The sequence below is a fragment of the Camellia sinensis genome, chromosome 5 (assembly GCF_055761805.1).
Source record: "Camellia sinensis isolate YWXY chromosome 5, ASM5576180v1, whole genome shotgun sequence".
Classification (NCBI taxonomy): Eukaryota; Viridiplantae; Streptophyta; class Magnoliopsida; order Ericales; family Theaceae; genus Camellia; species Camellia sinensis.
The window spans coordinates 186,408,555-186,426,081 of NC_138965.1; positions in this window are offsets into that span (position 1 = coordinate 186,408,555).

The window sequence follows — 17,527 nt, forward strand, 5'->3', positions numbered from 1 at the left end:
CAAAGATGGATAAGCTTAATAGATTTACATATCTGTCCTTGCCCCATTTGAGCATGAGTCCGCTGCCAAATACACAAAATAACCTCAATGGTCAAATGGGGCAGTGGAGTAATTTGGCCAATAATGGATAAGCCAAATAGATTGACATATCTGCCCTTGCACCATTTGAGCATGAGTCTAGTGCCGAATATAGGTGGGAACGGTGGCGGCGGCAGGCGCATCATTAGTGGTGCATTTCGTAATTAATGAAAGGGGAGTCGTTAAATAGCCCTTGTGCAACCTACGAAAGGGGTTATCCAGCCATAGTGGGCAGTGAACAAAATGGAAGAGGCGAAAGCATTTGCACAATAATCAGTGTGAGCGTATGTCTAGCAAATTATTTTTGACCAGTAGAAGTGAAGGAAAAAGTTTGGCAGAACTGGACAAGGAGATGAATCGTGGAGCAAGTGGTCCAGCTTCCCGAGCGAGCACTGTAGCGTCGAAGAAACAGGAAAGATGACGTTCACCCTTTCGACGAAGCAGGTCTCCAAGAAGGAGTGAGATGGAGAGATCACCAAGAGGTGGGGTGCAGCAAAAAGGTAGCGCCAAGGCTGTAACCGCACAGGGGTCTGTGCGACATGAGCCAAGTAGACCGCCTCGCCCTCTAAGTTTTGTTGTCTTTATTGGCAACAAGCCCATGACCGAAACAAACTTAATTATTCATGATCCGAAAGTGGCGGTGGACTTTACGCGGCAAATATTTCCACCCGAGGTACAACAATCAATGATTAGGCGGGGCGACTACGAAGTTTTCAGAGATGGTGTGCATGGGTCTATCAAAGGACTCTACTGTGCATATGAGATCAGCATGTGGCTTCGGGGCGCTAAGAAAAAAATCGTTCAAAAGGATGGGCAGATTCGAGATTTGGAACGCTGCGCAAAGAAGGCGAAGAACGAACTACGTAGAGCCAGGGCTGCCAACAAACAGCCCTTGGGGTTGACGAATACAGCCGTTACCGATAGAGTAAACTAGCGGCTGATCGACCATGCTATAGCCAATTGGGATACGACTGTAGTATTTGCCAAAAAGGCCATACGATCCTAGGCTTATGAGCAAGGCTTCTTTGACAGGCAAAAAGTCGGCATCGAGAAAACCAGTGAGAAACTGGCCAATGATGTTTGCCGATGCGAGAATCATGGTTTCAAACATGGATGGTTTAAGGCTCTTCAGGTTGTAGGCATTGACCCGGCATCGCCCCTGTACCAAAATTATAAATTTTCATTTGAAGCCTATGACGACGAGAAAACGGACGACGAAGAGGAGCCGGAGTAGATTTCTAATTTAATAATTTGTAAATGTTGTCGTTAGTTGTAATAAACTCTGCAGTCTACTTTAATGCCTATTGTGCTTGTTTTTTTTATGCAAAATGATGTATGCCACTGACAGGAATTTTAGACTTAATTTGGAAAAGTCCATTATGTAAACAGAGGGCACTCCTATGGCTGCTTGTGCCAAGCGCAAAGGATGCTCTAAATTTGGAGTCTTCTGTAATGGCCAATTATGCGAAGCACAAAAGGTGCTCCGAATCTGGAGGCTTATTTGGCCGATCATGGCTAGCACGAAGGGCGCTTCGACTTCGGAGTTTTCTGTAATGGCCAATTGTGTGAAACACAAAGGGCGCTCCGAATTCAGAGGCTTATTCGGCTGATCGTGGCTAGCACGAAGGGCGCTCCGAATTCGGAGTCTTTTGTAATGGCCAATTGTGCGAAGCACAAAAGGCGCTTCGAATCCAGAGGCTTAGTCGGCCGATTGTGACTAGCACGAAGGGTGCTCCGAATTCGGAGTCTTCTGTAATGGTCAATTGTGCTAAGCATAAAGGGCGCTTAGAAGCCGGAGGCTTATTCGGCCGATCGTGGCTAACACAAAGGGCGCTCCGAATTCAAAGTCTTTTATAATGGCCCATTGTGCCAAGCACAAAGGGTGCTCTGAATCAAGAGGCTTACTCGTTGATCATCATAATAAAATCCAAGCAAATATGAGCCTTAAATATTTATTTATGAACTATGTAAATACATTCACGGAGTCTCGGCAGCCACCACAAGGGCTAGAATCAGCTTTTCCAACGGTAAGTATTGAGTCTTGGCGTCGACCATTGCCTTGTTAACATAAAAGATAGGGCTTTTGCTCTCCTAACTCTTCTTTTAGCAACACAGCACTGACCGTGAGATCTGATACCGCAAGATACAAGATGAGTGGGTCGTTCAGGGATGGAGTTATCAAAAGCTGTATTGAACGGAGATAAGCTTTCAGTGCATCTAAGGCGGACTGGCACTCGGGGGTCCAATGAAATGACTTTCCATGCCAAAGGGTGTGAAAAACAGTCGACAACGATCCGAAGAACGGCTGATGAATCTATTGAGAGCTGCGACCATCCCCATTAGCTTCTGTACTTCTTTGGCTGATTGAGGTGAGCCGAGTTCCAGGATTGCCGTAAGTTGCTTCGGGTTGGCTTCTATTCCACGATGGTTCATAATATAACCAAGGAATGTGCCAAATTCGATGTCGAACGTTCATTTTGAGGCGTTAAGTTTCATCTTATACTTTCGAAGAATGTCGAAGGTTGTGGACAAGTCGGCCAGGTGGGCATGCTTCTCTTTGGATTTTATCACTATGTCGTTGATATATACTTCCATGGTATGGCCAAGTTGCTCTTTAAACATTGTAATGACCAGTCTTTGGTAAGTTGCCTTGGCATTCTTCAGGCCGAAGGTGTGATAACCATGTTCCGTATTATGCTAATTGATCTTTATTATGAATGTAATTATGTGTTTGATATGATTTTGACTGCCATTTTTATGAATATATGTGGTTTTGAATTTCTATCTGTTCACTGTAGGAAAATCTGTTCGATTCGCTGCTCTAGAATTTAAATTGAAGGCCTTATCGGCCACAGAAGCCAAAATTGACTACGCCATTGTGATTGGCATAATTTTTAGAGCCTACGGTGAAATTTAATTGCAAATTTATTCGGATCAAATAATTAAATTCAGAACAATTAAATTAAGCTCAATTGCTTGGCCTTAATCAAATTTAATTAGGCACATATGTATAAGGGCCTTATTACACTTAATTCCTTATCTTGAATTCATTTTGGCTGAGATTAACTCTCTAGAGAGAGAGAGAACCGACTTTGAGAGAGAGAGAAGACATCTTTGTGCATTTTGGCTCAAGATTTGTAAATATGGAAGCTATACTCAAGAATTGAAGCTCCTAGGTGAGTAACCAACCCTTAATTCATGGGTTTAAGTTTGTAACCATATGATTTCATAAAGAATAGCTAACCAAGAACAAGAATTGTGTTATAATTGATGAATTTGAAGTTAATATGCACATGCATGTATAGAATTACCATAATTTTGCATAATCAAGCATGTATAAAGTTGAATATGAGAATATGAGTATTAAAGCATACATGCAAGCATAGTTTTGTTGATTTTCATGGTTATGAGCATCATTGGTGCTATTTGAAATGGAATTGGGGTCAAAGGCTAACATGCATGTTGAATTGGTAGAGATATGAATTTTGGATGAAGTTTGAATGCATGGGTTTGATCATGCAAAAGAAATGAGGATTTATTTGAGAATTAGATTGTGATTTTGAATAATTCGGTCCCATACACTTATATTCTCATGTGGTATAATGTATTTGCATGTTTTGAACCAAAATCATGAGTTTTGGACATTTGGTGGTCGAGTTTGAGCTTCAAGAACAGTTCTGGAAAACCCAGAATCCGGCATGTCCGCTCGAGCGGGGGAGTAGCCGCTCAAGCATGAAATGCTGGTTCCCAGCACTTTTGCAGACATGGATGTCTGCTCGAGCGGGGATATTTACGCTCGAGCGGGGAGCCATATAGTGTGACATTCAGCTCGAGCGTCCGAATTCACGCTCGAGCGTAGAAGTGAGGTAACCAGTATTTTTGCAGACCTTGAGGATCCGCTCGAGCGGCGGAACCTACGCTCGAGCGGGGACCCCTGTTTCAGAAATTTTGTAAAGGTGTTCTGTGTTTTATTTTCTGTTCTCTTTCATTTCTAAGCACTCTTAGGCATGTATTGAACATCATAAATGAGTTAAAAGGATAAGAAAGAAGCCTAAGAGGGATGTATGAATTAAGAACGAATTAAATCGTTGTGACCCGTTATGTTTATGAAATGTGTAGGGTCAAGTACGAGGGCAAATCATCTAGCCGATCATTGTGAGTAATATCTTAATAAAGATATTTTGAAGTATATTATTTGTCTAATTGCTTATTTTCATACAATTCCTGTAAGCTTGTTAATTTGAATTGTGGACAAATGTTTGCTATGCCCTATGGTTGGGCCAAAGGCCGTTGGATACAGTTGAATGGGCCGAAGGCTATTTGATATGAATGAATGAATGAATGGGCCAAAGGCCGTTGGATACAGTTGAATGGGCCGAAGGCCGTTTGTTATGAATGAATGAATGGGCTAAAGGCAGCTTGATGAATAAATAGGCCAAAGGCTGTTTGATATGAATGAATGAATGGGCCGAAGGCCGTTTGATAAATGAATGGGCCAAAGGCCGTTGGATATGAATGAATAGGCTAAAGGCCGTTGGAGATGAATGAATGGGCCAAAGGCTGTTGGATAAGAATGAATGGGCCAAAGGCCGTTGGACATAAATGAATGGGCCGAAGGCCGTTGGAGATGAATGAATAGGCCAAAGGCCGTTGGATATGAATGAATGGGCCAAAGGCCGTTGGACATGAATAAATGGGCCAAAGGCAGTTGGAGATGAATGAATAAGCCAAAGGCCGTTGGATATGAATGAATGGGCCAAAGGCTGTTGGACATGAATGAATGGGCCAAAGGCCGTTGGACATGAATGAATGGGCCAAAGGCCGTTTGACATGAATAATTGGGCCAAAGGCCGTTTGATATATATGAATGAATTGGGCTCGAGGCCGTTTGCTAAGGAACGAAGTGGGCCAGAGGCTGTTTGATATGTTCGGGCTTGAATCGCCTAATGTACCAAAATAATGCACTAGATAGAATTCTACATGGGCCCAAGGCCGTTTGATATATGTGAATCTCATTTGCATACCTTCTTTATTTGATATTATTCACTGGATTTTCGCTCACACTCATTCATGTGTATGTAGGTAAACAAAGAGATGTCCAAACCCAGCCCCGGTGAAGTCTGTGAGAAAGGTCAAGTTTTGGAGAGTCAGCCCTAAATGTCTTATGCATGAGACTTACTTTCGCCTCTTTTGATCTCTTGTTATAATCTCGTTGTGTTGGCGAAATGTTGGATTACCTTTGTATATAAGTTTTGGTTAGGTTGACTAAGACTTGATTGATCCTGTGTATGTACAGAACTTTGTGTTATTATCCCTTAATGTGAGTTATTAACAGGTATATATATGGACTGTTATGATGTGTCATGTAAGCATAGCTCAATGGACAAAAGTTTTAAATTTGCTTCCGTTTGGCCCCTTTACTCTGATGAGATATGTCTTGTTTGGTTTGAGGCTGTAGGTAATCCTTTGATTACTGGCTGGTTATGTCCTTAACCCATAGGGGCGGGTTCGGGTCATGATAGAAGGGCATGACTTTATAACAATAAGTGCCTCTTGGGGTGAGCTGTTTTGTCCTGGTCATCAGAACGCATGGCGATTTGATAATAGCCCCTGTACGTATCTAAGAAGCTTATTCGTTGATGGTATGCAATTGCGTTAACTAGTTGATCAATTTTGGGGAGAAAGAAACAATCTTTGGGACATGCCTTATTCAGGTCCGTGAAGTCTACGCATATATGCTAGGACTCGTTTTTCTTCTTAACCACAGCAGTGTTGGATAGCCAGGTGGGGTCATTCACCTCACGAATTGCTCCGATCTCCAGAAGTTTATCGACTTTGGCAACAATGGCCGAAGTATGTTCGACTGCAGATCAATGACTCTTCTGAATGACAGGTTTGGCCTTTGGGTTAACATTCAAACGATGTTGTGCCACGCTAAGGTCCACTCTTGGCATCTCATAAGGCATCCAGGAGAATACATCAATCTTGCCAAGTAGGAAGGAAATCAACTCTTGACGGTCATCGGTAGTGAACAAAGTGTCGATCAAAAAGAATTTATTTGGTTCATTCGCAAGTCCAATCCACTCGAGATCCTCAATTGCCTTATTGGTGGGGAGTTTTTCAACATTCTCGAGGGTTTCTCGATCCAGAATTTCAATGGAGGTTACTTCCATCTCCCTTGGCTTTTTTGTTGATACAATAAGGTAGCATTCCTTTGCTGACTTATGAGAGCCGTGAATCTGCTCAATATCGTGTTGCGTTGGGAAACAGAGTAGTTGATGATAAGTACTTGGTATGGCCTGCATCGCGTGCAACTAGCTTCTACCCATGATTAAGTTGTATGGCGATGGAAGCTTTACGACTAGAAACTCCACATCAAGTGTCCTAGTGCCTGCATGCACCACAACCCTGACCTTACCTAGAGGGTATTCGGGATTGGCATTGAAGCCAAACAAGGGGTATTTTATTGGCAAGAGGTCTGACTCTCTAAAGTCGAGCTTAAGAAATGTCTTGTAATACATTATCTATGATGTGCTCCCCTGATCAATCAATATGCGTTCAACAACGTACTTGTTCACGTGTAGCTTGATGATGAGAGGGTCGTCGTGGGGAAGGATCAATCCCACGAGATCTTTATCATCGAAGCTAATCTTGCTGGTCTGATGAGGCCATTTGGCTGGTGTGGATGACTTGGATGGGCATGGTTGAGACCCTCGAGATGGAATCGCATGGATGCTATTTCCTAACGACAGACTATATATCATATGAATTACACCTAGTGGAGGTGAGTCCAAGCACAGAGCTACCGCATTGGGTGTGTCATCTTTTTGGGGGAGGTATTGAACCAGTCAGTCATCCTGTACCAACTCCTTAAGATGGTCATTCAAGGCGTAGCACCTGTCGGTTTCATGCCCATGATCCTTATGGTATTCACATCGTTGATCCCTTCGTCTTGTGTCGGGAGGCCCAATCATCTTGGCCGACCACTCAACGAAGGGTAGATGTTGGACTTTGGGGAGTATGTTACTAATCGACTCAGTTAACTCGGTATATTTCTTGTCAGATCGCCTGGGGCGTCTACTTTCTGCTTGGTGTTGCTCATTCAATCGGCATAAATTCTAATCCCTCGATTGGCGTTGGTTTCGACGACTTTCTCGTTTTGGCCTACTTCGTGGCTCGGGGCTTCTTTTCGGCGGGGCTACACTTATCGGCTGTACCAGGGCAGGTGCCACCGTTTCATGACCTTCTGTGACAACCCTCACCACTGATTCATGCTAATCTATGATGAAGCATGTTAACTGACTGATTGACTAAAATTCTGAACTGATTGATTTAGTGTATTAGTTTAAATGCATTTCTATCTGTTGCCCGTTAAATGATCTGTTCATGTTTTATGTTTTAAACTGCAAATTGAAGGCCTTATCGGCGGCTGAATCTGAAATTGATTAATGCTTTGTGTTAATTAGAATTAATGTGATTTTATGGTATATTTAATTGAAAATTGATTTGGTATGACTAAATTAGGTTAAATAATGATAAATTACAATAGTTGGACTTATTTACCTTAGTGCCATGATAGTGGGCCACTTATCAATTCATGTTTGAAGCCTATTACATATTTGATGCATCAATTGTTCTCTATTTTCTGAGCCTAAACCGACTAGAGAGAGAGAGAGTTAGGAGAAAACTTGAGTTCATCAAATTGCTTAGAGACTTATGAGAAATTGAAGGAGTCTTGCATAATTGAGCTTCTACACTTGGAATTCAAGGTCAAAGGTAGGAGAACCATCTTCTTGAGCTTGTATTTGAGTTATATCTTGTATGATTCATGGAAGTTTAGTGGGTTGAGTCTAGAATTGGCTTAATGAGTTAAATTGAGGCTTAAATCATGCATGCATGTGCATATCTTGAAGTTTAGAGTTGTTTTCATGGAAATTATTGCATACATGTCCATATTATTGTTATAATCCATGAATTCACCACGTTTTTGGAAGGATTGGCTCATTTGATCTTGTGTTTGAAGCTTTAAGTTCATGTAAGCTCATGCATGTTACATTTGAGCCTTGTTCTTGAAGTTTGTTGAAATTGTGTTCAAATGGAACTACATTTGGGCTTTGATTTCTAAAATTGATCTTTGAAACATGTCATATTATGAGTTTTAAAGTGTTTTCCAGAAAATTAGCCCAAGAGGATCGGATTTGATGCTTTAAAAGTTGATTTTGAGCTTGAAGGTTGAATCTGGAATTTCCAGAATTTGGACTCACGCTCGAGCGAGGAACTTCACGCTCGAGCGTACATTCTGAGTTCATGCAGTTCGCTCGAGCAAGCAAAGTGACGCTTAAGCGTGAAATGTGTGTAACCTGTACTTTGCATATGTTTACAGTCTGCTCGAGCGAGGGAATGCACGCTCGAGCGAGGACTTGTCTCACGCTCGAGTGGGGGTCGAGCGCCCGTCGAGCGTGAATTTCATGCATCTAGTACTTTTGCAGTCCGCTCGAGCGAGGAAAGTCACGCTTGAGCGAAGCTCCTTTGTCTGCATGTCCGCTCGAGCGTAGAAAGCCACGCTTGAGCGAGACCCCTGTTTTCTAAAAAATTTGAAAAGTGTTTTAAAGTACATTTTTGCATCCTCATTCCATCCTAAGCATTCCTAGGCCTAGTTTAAGGCATCTTAATGAGGATATTGATGTAGAACCACACCGAGTCAAGTTAGGGACTAAGTTATTGTTTCCCAAACGTGCAACTTAGTGTGTGTTCATCCTGTTAGCTGTGTAGGTTGGCATCCGAGGACGCTCTAGCCTATTTGTAGCCTAGTGCTTTATGAGTAACAATGTTGTAAAGATATATTCAATCATGAATATTTTTTGAATGATCAATTGTACTGCTTTCTGAAATGATATTTCTTACTGAATGAATGCTTGTCCTATTTGCGAACTGTATTCGTGGCATCCATAGCAATTTACTGTTACTGTACTGTACTGCTACTATCACAGAGATCTCTGTCGGTTCCCATGTTTGGAACCACTACTGTTTACTGATATGATGGTTATCAATTGACTGTGCGGTCTGATAAGACTTACTATACTGTTTACTATTGGATGTACCACTTATGACTGCTATAATCGAATAACTGATATACTGTTCAAATGACTGTTTTAAATATTGAAAGGACATTCATTCTTAACCTCTTTACGCATATGTTATTCACTGGGCTTTAGCTTACTGTTTATATATATATGTAGGTGTCCAGGCACCGGACCGGAGCTAGGAGCGTTGGGTTAAACCCCATTTTTGTCAAGCCAACCAACGTGCCTCACTACGAGGTTCCATGTGTGTCCAAGCCAAGGCTGCTTCGGGGAGTTTTAGATCCCCTCCTTTTTGTCTCCGTATTGTATAGACTGTATAGACTTGTACTGTACTGTTATGTTAGGGATTTGGTCCCTAACCCGAATGATTGTATATGTATGTATATATTGTTTTGTTTCTGAAGGTGAATATGTGTGAAAAGTCTTTTTGCATACAGACTGTTACAGCTCATTGGATATCTTTCATTTACTGTTTTGGCTTCCGCCAGCCCCAGTACTCTGTATTATTGTTATTACTGTTAAGCAGGCCTTCGGTAATCACGTATTACTGGCTGGTTACGGTGCTAAACCCATAGGGGCGGGTTTGGGTTGTGACACCTTCTGACCTGCCTTGACGTAGAGGGCGTCATTCTCCACCTTGCAATACTCTTCAACCTTCTTCATTAAGGCCCACTGGGTTTTTGGAGGTCGCCTTGTCAATGAGCTCCAGAGTGGACTATCAAGATGCAAGCCCATCTTGAAGGCAGTGATGGCCATGGAGTCATTGCAAGCATCGTCAACTAGGTTGAAACATTCTCAATAGTGCCAAATATTCATGGAGGGTCTCTTCTGGCTTGATTTGCATTGCCAAAGCGAGTTGGCTTTCTTAGGCTGAATCTCATTAGTAATAAATCTTTCTTAGAAAGACTTTTGGAGTTGATGAAAACTAGTCACCGAGGCTAGTTTGCGTTTATAATGCCACTGGATTGCCAACGGACCCAAGCTACTTGGAAACATGCGACACATAAGTGCCTCGTCATCAGCGTGCAATGTCATTGCTTGCTTATAATGGCGAATGTGATCCGTAGGATCTGATTTACCATCATACAGAGTAAACGTCACTGCCTTAAATTTTTTAGGCAGGACGACCCTTGCAATCCGTCGTGCGAAAGCATTATGTTTGTCTTCCCCATCTGAACCATCACATTTTCTTTGTCTGTGTTGCACATATGGACTTCCCTTAGATGAACTGGTCGTGCCAACGCACCTATTTTTTTTGGGTTCTTAAGCTGACGAGTCGGATGAGGTGTTACTATCATGTCTCCGATCTCGGCGTCGTGGATTATCCTTCCTCTGTTCTAGCAACTGATCCCGTTCGTGATGCAATGCGGTCTGCTGAGATTTGGCTAACTCCAAAGCTACCTCTTTATGTAAACATTCATTGTCCACCGCCATCTCTTCTAGTCGTTGTTCATTTCGCTTTGTTTGGTCCATTATCGTCTGGATGGTTTCTTACACTAAAGTCGAAGTTGAAGACTGAGTGACTAGATCGATTGGATCGAAATTCAAAACTCTACATGCAGTGATATTCTCCGGACCAACCAAGTTTCTTGGTGTAACATCGTCAACAACGAACGGGGGATCATTTGTTAAGTCTGCCATGAACGCGCTAGAGTATTCCCACAGACAGCGCCAATTGTGGTGAAATGGATTTAGAAATACTCTCTCATTCAAACAGAACTCTCCTCTCATCTCTTCTCTCTTATCCCTTTTATATTGCTCCCTATGGACCCTCTCAGGGCCCACTACCTCCCCTGGGCTTTGACCTTGTTCTTGGGCCTTTTACACAACCCACGAGTTACACAACTCTCATAGCCCTTCAACTTGGTTGTACTTGGCTACGGCCCTCCACTGGACCTGGCATGGGCTGACTTATATGCAGCCAGTTGATAGGCCTGATATGGGCCCTGTGGCGTGGGCCAACTTATATACAGCCAGTTGATGGGCTTGGCATGGGTCGACTTGTACCCAGCCAGTTCATGAAGCTTAGGACCGTATTTATTCGGCCACCACAATATTGATCTGTTATTTATTATATTTTTATTTTGTTTAGAATTGTTTATATTCTTTAATTTATTCTTATTTATTACTATTCTTATTTTCAATTCATATGTTATTTATGTTTTTTTTTCCTTCTATAAATCACAATTAATGAGTTCATTTTCTAGAAAGGAGAATATTGTTTAGAAATGAAATATTATTTGCGTTCAACATTATATTCTTAAAAATGAATTCATAAAATTTAATTCCACTTATTAAAAATAATTATCATTTTATTCATAGAAATATGCATTTTTAATTGTGAATTTTTTTTAACTAAACTACGTAATAGGATAGAATTTGTTTTTTTTTTTGTAACAATTTATTTAATCATTTTTATTGAGAAGATATTATTTGAAGTTTTGAGTTTAATTTCCTATCGTATTTTTTTTTATATTTATTATAAAAGTTGACGATCACAACATTTTGAAATAGTAATTTTAGTAGACAAAAACATATAATAAAAGCTACTATTTTTGTTAAATTAACGTAGATAAAAAATAATGTTTAATCATATTTTTGTACTCAATTATGTTGATAAAAAATGCCCAATTATTATTCACTTTTTTGTGTGGATAAAATCAAAATTTGAATTGTTTTTGGATTAAAAATTACTTGTGTTTTTGTCTCACCAAAGATCAAATCATAGATCTATCCCTACTGAAAGCACAAGAAGTGTTTGAGAATGTCTTTTTATATCAAAATGCATTAAATAAATAAATAAAGAGAAGAAAAGAAATCTAGGTAATGTTTGGTTTAATTTTTAAAATATGATTAGGATAAAAATAAAAAATAAAAAAAAGAAAAATGTCTCGTAGCTCAAATTTTGTGGCTCAAAAGTGGCTCAAATAGCCAAAACGACGTCGTTTTGACCATTTTTATGTTATTCTGTACTCAAAACGACGTCGTTTTGGCTACTTGAGCCACTTTTGAGCCACAAAATTTGAACTACGTAGCATTGTCGTAAAAAAAATTATTTGGCTAACGAATTTTTAAAACAAAACTCAAAAATCAATTCTCTCTCTCCTCTCTCCTCTCTCCTTCTCTTTTTATTATTATTAATAAATGAATCAATCACTTTTTCTCTCTCTCATTCTCTTATATTTTACACATCAATCAATCAAATTTTTTCTTACACCCATTTATTCAACTAAAAAAAACTACAAATCATCCCAAAATTATTTTCAAAATTTATAACCAAATAAATTTTCAACTTTCAAAACTCTTTTTAATAATTTATTTTTCAAAATACAACGTAAAACTCAAAACTTATTTTAAGAAACTAAACCAAACGGAGCGTTAAATTTTTTTTACTCAACATTTTGTCTTTTACTTTTTTTTCAATAACTTTTTGATTAAAGGATTAACTGCTCAAAACAACTTTTAAAATAAGATATATGCAAACCTGCATGTCGTCACTTCACTTCCATCATCACAACCAACTCCGCTACGTAGTTTGAAATATTAACGGCTCGAATGGCTCGAAATTTCAAAACGACGTCGTTTTAGGATTTTTTTTTATTCTCTTACCGGTAAAATAATGTTTTCTGTATCATTCGGACCATTCAGGCTTTACGCATTCGAGCTCTCACACATTTTCCCATCACAAAGATTGAAAATTTTCTTTGACTAATTGGAGAAAACTTTACAAAAGCAATTACTAGACAGTATATGCGAATGGGATTCCATAGAAATTACAATGTCAAATCTTGGGACCACATTTAAAGGAAAAATTATAATTCAGTGAACTATTCAAAAAAACAAAAAAATGCAGGTTCATGAAAAAAATTATCACTCTGTTTGGTTTTAGTTTTCAAAATTCATTTTTTAGAAAATTCTATCTTTTAGTTTTTCATTTTGTTTAATATTTTTACTAATTTTTTTTGATATTTTAAGTAATTTTTTAATTTTTAGACACACATAGCATAAATACACTTAAAAGTATAATGTTTGTGAAAAAAAAAAATCTTTAAAAAATTCACTAAATACCAAAAATACAAAAAATATGAAAATTCAGTACATTTTTCATTTTTTTTGTGTAATTATTAATTTTTTAAAATATTTTTTTACAAATGTTTTACTATTTAGATACATCTAAGTAAGGTGCATCTAAAAAAGTAAAAAAATTGCTTAAAATTTTAAACATATTCACTAAAAACAAAAAAAAAAAACAAAAAATAAAAACCTCAATTTTTAAAAAATCAAATTCAAAAAACTGAAACCAAACACACTGTATAATTTTAATTATGAAATTTTAAAAATTTATTATTGATTTATAATTATTTTTTCAAATTTGTACTAATTTGATATTTTCCCAAATAACCATCACCTTATAGAAAAAAAAATGGTACAAATCATCATTAGAATGAAATATACATTTTTTTTTCTTCTAATAATACATTCACCAAATTTGGCGTTGCTTGAATAGTCTAAATTTGTTCATGTCGGTCATTCGGCAAGTCGATCGGCCAAATGATACGGTGATGATTATAGTAGATGAGGGTGAAGTTGGTCGTCTGACAAGTTACTCAGGCAGTCATCCAGCTAGAACAAATTTAGACTATTCGGTTGACAGCAAATTCACTTTTGAGAACATGGTTAAGAGTAATTTTTTGAATTTTTTTTTTTTATCACATCTTCTCTCTACTTTTTTGCATATTTTTTAAAAAATAATTCTAAAAAATCAGTTTTTATCCTATTTCTCAAAACAATACTCTCTGAAAAGCTTATTTTGACAATTGGGTTAAAAGCCAAAAAATATATTTTTTTAGTTTTTTTTAGTCACATCACCTCTGTATTTTTTTTATATGATTTAAAAAAAAAAACTAAAAAACTAACTTTTAACTACTCAAAATAGGGCTAAACTTTATGATTGACTATTCCATTAAAAAAATTAAAAAAAAAACTTTATTATTGACTGAACTTTATTATCCAAATAAGTGGAAAGAAATGGATAATGATAAATATGTTTAAATATTAAATTTGTAGAGAGGAAAAATGAATGAAAAAGTAAATAAAATAGATTCAGAATTTTTATTTTTATTATTCACAAATCCTTTGATAAATTTAAAATTTAAACATAGCAAATAAATATATGTAAGACAAATTATAACAATAGTCTTTACATGTTGTTACTTGTGTCATTGTAATTCATACAATTTCAATTCGCTCAATTTTAACATTTTATTTTGCATAAATTTGGTTCAATGAAAATTTTTCACTAAATTGATTGAGTAAATCACTTAATAAATTAAGTTTATAATTTTTTTTCTTAAATTCATGACACATACGCTTGCGTATTTTCAATAAAAATATATATAACTTATTTTAAAATAAACTATTAATTATTCATATAAATTGCACCAATAGTCCTAATATTCAAAACCGTTGAATTGGACCTTGCTTGAGCAGTAGAGTATTGTTATTCAAGACCAAAAATTAGATTCAAAATTATTTAGGATATTAAGAGTAACATTCACTTTCATATATTCTCTAATCATCAATTAATCATTATCAATTACACATCATTACGTCTATAAAATGAATCTAAAAAGTAGACTTATATGTCATTCTTCAATACGTTAATCCCATTTTGAATATCTTAAACCAATAGTTGTGGCTGAGAACAAGAGTTATGCTAGGGACCTTAAATAATCTACTAATTTTTTTACCAAACCTCTCAAATGGATGTAAGACCCATACACATGTAGGTTTGTGTGGGTTTCATACCCATATAAGAGATTTGATAGATTATTTAGAATCTATACAATTTTCTGAGAAGAAATCTCATTCTCATACCAAAAAACTGTTGGAATTTATGGTTTTATAGGCTTATTTTAGGCCAACTTTGAGCCCAAATTTAAGTGAGGCCCACACGTCTTTTAGGGTGGGTCCAAAGAGGTGATGTGTTCCTTACCGCATGGCAAGTCATACGGTGAAGACGGTTCGTCAAAACCATTTATGAGTGAATATGAAGTTGACGTCGTTTTTAAGTTCGTGGAATGGACAATTCAAGAAGTAAAATGTGGGTTTCCTTGAAATGGTTATCCCACATTGGAAACTTAAGAGAACTTATGTGTGTATATAAGTTCTAGGTGGCAACACTTGGGTTGGGCCCCAAGAGGCACCCCAAGTTTGTAGAATGGAGGAGTTATGGACAAAGTGAACCTTAGCCCAAACCACCACACATGCGCGCACATGCCACCGCCGTCTGATCATGCCGGGCGCAGGTGTGGGTCGGGTCAATTCTAATATTAATTTTTTGAACAAAATTTATTTTGAATTTTTTCAAAAATTCTTGCAGGAAAATTTTAGATTTTGCACTAATTTGAATTCAAATTTTCTGTCCAAATTTGTGCCTCTTCTAGTTCGAAATTCCCAACAGATTAGACTGTTCTAACAAGTTGAAAACTGCCAGCAGTTTCTGGACAAATTCAAACTGCCAGTAGTTATCAGTTCAAAACAGTTTCTGCACCTGTTCATTTCAAACTGCATTTGTTTGGTTTGGTTTGATTTTCAGGCCTGTTTGACCCTATAAATACCAGCACATTCCAGCAATTTGGGGCATCTTAAAAATTTCAAAAATCATCTTATTTCCTTTCTTTTGCTCTGTTGCATAGATATATTCTTCATATTATTTTAGGAAAAAATTCTAACAGTATAGAACACAGGTTTGGTTTGCCGTACAAATTGTTTGGAGTGCTACTACAATTTATGTAGATTATTGTATCTTGGGAGATAGACGTCATTTATCCATAAGCACCGAAACGGGGCGAATCTGTCTTAAAGATAGAGTGTCACACACTCGACTTGATCTTTTAAATATTTATTCGATTCGGTAAATAAATTCTGTAAGTAATTTATTTTTATTTGTTTGATTTGTTTCAAGTTATTTACTTTACACAAAAGATTGTTCGAACAATCTTAAGACAGACTCGAATTATTCTGTTTATACAGAATTTTTCGTTTGTTTCTTTTTCTTCATTTCTTCTTCTTACAGACATTATTTTCTGTGGTTTTACAAATAATATTCTGGTTGAAAAAACAAATAGTAGTAATATACTGTTTGAAAAATAGTAGTAATATATTATTTATTTTCTTTGACAACTAGTAGTAATATACTGATAGTTATTAACAATTCAAAATATTTATTTGTGAAGTTGGTCAAAAATTAATTTTGATTTTCAGAAATAATTTCTAAGTTTTCATTAATTAAAATTCTGTTTCAGTATTTTAATTATTGAAGTGTTACAGAAATTTAATTTTTCGTGTGGAATTAATTTATTTAAATAAAATTTTATTTTATTTTCAAATTAATTGAAAATAAAAGTTACAATTCTCGTTTCTTTTATGGTTTAAATTTTCTGTGTAGTATAAAATTCTAATTATAATTTGTTTTATAATTTAGAATCCATGGCTATTGAAACTAATGCTCAAACTAGTACTGGTATGGTGGCTGCAATTGCTCCACCATACCAGTGAAAATCACGGTGCAATTGCTCAAACTAGTACTATTGTGACTGTGTCAATCAATCACGGTAAAAAGCTAGAGAAGTTCTTAGGAACTGATTTTAAAAGATGACAGCAGAAAATGTTGTTCTATCTTACTACTCTCAATCTGACACATTTTCTCCGTAAGGATACTTCTACTCTAAAAGAGGATGAAACCGACCGGCAAGTGGTTGCTGCGGTCGATACTTGGAAACATGCTGATTTCCTTTGCCGAAATTACATCTTGAATGGACTTGATAACACATTGTACAACGTCTATAGCCCTATCAAGACGGCAAAGGAACTTTGGGAGTCTTTGGAGAAAAAGTACTAAACTGAAGATGCTGGCTCAAAGAAATTTGTGATTGGCAAATTCCTGAATTTTGTGATGGTTGATTCTAAGACTGTGATCAGCCAAGTTCAAGATCTCCAACTTATTCTGCATGACATCCATATAGAAGGCATGTCTCTCAGTGAATACTTCAAAGTTGCTGCATTAATTGAAAAATTACCACAAGGCTGGAAAGAATTTAAGAACTACCTTAAACACAAGCGTGAAGAAATGACTTTAGAGGAATTGATTGTGCATTTGAGGATTGAGAAGGACAACCGTAACTCTGAGAAGTAGGCTGATAAACATCCAATGGAGTCTAAGGCAAATATGGTGGATCATGCTCCAAAAACAAAGAAATGAAAGTTTTCTGGAGAAAGTTCCACACAAGGCTCTAAAGGAGGGGAAACTAAAAAGTATAAGTTCAATGACAGATGTTACATCTGTGACAAAGAGGGACATTGGG